The sequence below is a fragment of the Rhagoletis pomonella genome, unplaced genomic scaffold, assembly GCF_013731165.1.
Source record: "Rhagoletis pomonella isolate Grant_MI unplaced genomic scaffold, Rhpom_1.0 Rhpom_scaffold_00001, whole genome shotgun sequence".
Classification (NCBI taxonomy): Eukaryota; Metazoa; Arthropoda; class Insecta; order Diptera; family Tephritidae; genus Rhagoletis; species Rhagoletis pomonella.
The window spans coordinates 88,551,604-88,554,305 of NW_023458555.1; the positions used below are offsets into that span (position 1 = coordinate 88,551,604).

At 34.0% G+C, this 2,702-nt stretch overlaps 1 protein-coding gene and 1 long non-coding RNA gene across 2 annotated transcripts in view; both read left to right on the forward strand.

Moving 5' to 3' along the window:
* The window catches only part of LOC118748584 (calcium/calmodulin-dependent protein kinase kinase 2-like), a 42,002-nt gene that overhangs the window by 28,800 nt on the left and 10,500 nt on the right, over positions 1–2,702 (forward strand). The window lies entirely within an intron of this gene.
* Positions 1–2,702, forward strand: part of LOC118748631 — a 5,163-nt gene that overhangs the window by 1,519 nt on the left and 942 nt on the right. The window contains exon 2 of the long non-coding RNA XR_004994070.1: positions 228–231. This is a non-coding gene — a long non-coding RNA (uncharacterized LOC118748631). The remainder of the gene's footprint in view (positions 1–227; positions 232–2,702) is intronic.

The following is a 2,702-nucleotide window of genomic DNA, read 5'->3' on the forward strand; positions in this document are numbered from 1 at the left end:
TTTTTCGGTATAGAACAATCCTAGGTGGTGAGAGCATAAAAATTCCGTCTTTAGCTTTTCACATGCATTTTTGGACCACCCTAATGTACATATATGTTTCTCGTATTTATAAATAGATTCCCTGAGGAAGACGCTAATATGTGCCAAAACAAGTAGGAGGAAAATAAACGTTTATTCTATTTGTAATAAAAGATCGAAAAGCTCCATACACAACATTAAACTTTCAGCTTAGTCGAGGAGAAATAATTATAACATACATGTATGTTTGCTTTTTGTACGGGTGCTGGTACCACTTTGTATGAATTCGCTACTATTCTACGCGAGAATCTGAAATGTGCTACTCTTCCACGCAAAAATCTGAATTGTGCTAGTCTTCCACGCAAATAGTGAAATGTGCTACTCTTCCACGCAAAAATCTGAAATGTGCTAGTCTTCCACGCAAAAATCTGAAATGTGCTAGTCTTCCACGTGAATAGTGAAATGAGCTAGTCTTCCACGTGAATAGTGAAATGAGCTAGTCTTCCACGCAAAAACCTGAAATGTGCTACTCTTCCACGCAAAAATCTGAAATGTTCTAGTCTTCCACGCGAATAGTGAAATGTGCTAGTCTTCCACACAAAAATCTGAAATGTGCTACTTTTCGACGCGAATAATGAAATGTGCTAGTCTTCCACGCTAAAGGCCTGTATGCGGCTCTCAAGAAAAGCAAAAATTCCATATAAAATGACGTATAAGAAATGGCTAAGAAATTTTCTTGGGTCGAATTTCCTTAAGGCAATACGCAGATCTTAAGAAATTTACTACGCTTTCTACTACGGTTTTCTAAAGTCTTTTGTGACAAAAGAGCACAAGGCAACCCAAGGTTTACAACAGAAATATATGCCCGTTTCATTATTTCTTGAGGAAAGAGTGAGGCAACAGGCTGTGAAGAATCAAAAATGTCAAAATTCCTTGGACACACACGCGAAATAATGGCAATTTTTTCTTGACCGTTTTCTTGAGAGCTGCATACATGGCTTAATAGTGAAATGTGCTAGTCTTCCACGGTAATTTGAGATGTGCTACTCTTCGTTGGGAGCGACGAAATGGAACAATTTTTCATTCTCTCGTGTCCCGCAAATATTTCGAAAATGGTTCAACGAATCTTAAATCTGCAAAGTTTCAGATCTAGCGCTTTAATTTGATGTATAACTTGTCTCAGTACAACTTGTAGATCGCTGCGAATAAGCGCCTTGTTTCAGAATAATATATAGATCTTATATTCTAAATATTTCTCTTCTTATTTTCGTAATATTTCTTCTGCTTCATCCTATTGTGGCTTAACTCCACCGCCTAATTTACAGTATTTTCAAATGCAGTCCGATCGTGCATTTTAAAAACATCTAGTATAAGTAAAAAGTTTGGAATATTAGGTATTTGGAACTCGATATATATAAATGTAATGTATACGTACTTGACAAATTTCTATCAATTAAGACTAGTTGCGCCAGTTATTTCTTCTCGCAACGGCCATTCCAGTTGAACTTTTGTATAAGTTCGTCGGACATAAGCTTTTTTAGGACTTTGTCCACGTTTTTCACTTCATTTTATACACTTCATTTTATACAAAAGAGCAGTATGAAGGAAAAAAATAAGTTTGGTAGATACATACTATGTAGGTCTGAAATACTAATGAACTGATGGAAACTAAGACACTTACCATTGCTTGCTCGTATTCATCGTTCTTTAGCTTTGCCTCGACATCAAAGAGGCTGGCCAAAGAGGTAAATATGAGAAGACTGGCGATTTCAGTCATGAGCTCATCCGGATTTTCACCTGTATTAGTCGACACAGAGCTTTTTATTTGTGTCACTATAACCTTCACCTCTCTCAACATCTTATTTGAGACCAAAAGTTCATTCTTATCAACAGCCTGAAAAAAACATAGATAACTAATAAAATACGAGTATAAATAAAAAATTAAAATTATTTACATATTTTCCATTTTTTTGTTTAGTCTTAGAAGTATTCGTTGTTTAGTTTCTTTCACGATATTCAAAATGCCTCCATTATAAATGTATTTCGTTAATTTTTATTTAAAATATAGCTCATCAACAAAAAATTATGTAAATCAATGTTGCAATGTTTCTACAAAATTCGCAAATTTCAGCGAATTTAAAAAAATTTCCATTAAAATTTCAAACTTTTTAATCGGATTTTTTAGACTCTTTTTTGAGTATGCACTTTTATAGCCTATAATAAAATAACGCACAAACAATATCTATTTTTGCATGGAAGAAAATGCGCTACAGCCTCGACAAAGAAATCTAAAAAATCGACGGTAATTTTTAGCTACTTGAAACTTTTCTTAAGGGCTACAAAACTGCATACTCAAAACAAAATTTAAAAATCCGATTAAAAAGTTTGAAATTCTAACGGCTATTTTTTTTTTTTTGATTCGCTAAAGTTTGCGAATTTCGTAGAAACATTGCAACATTGACTTACATAACAGCGAATACTTCTGTGAGTAAATGTATACAATCATAAAAATTGTACCATTGTTTTGCGGTTTTGGTGTATTATCCACGAGTTGAAAAGCTTTTCGTTTCTTAGGTGGAGTTAAAGCTTTCTTTTCTGCAGTAATAAGTTGTAAGCGCGGGAAAAATGTTCTTAAAATTAGAGAAATATAATATACTAGAGTGCCAGCCACTGTCGAAATTCGA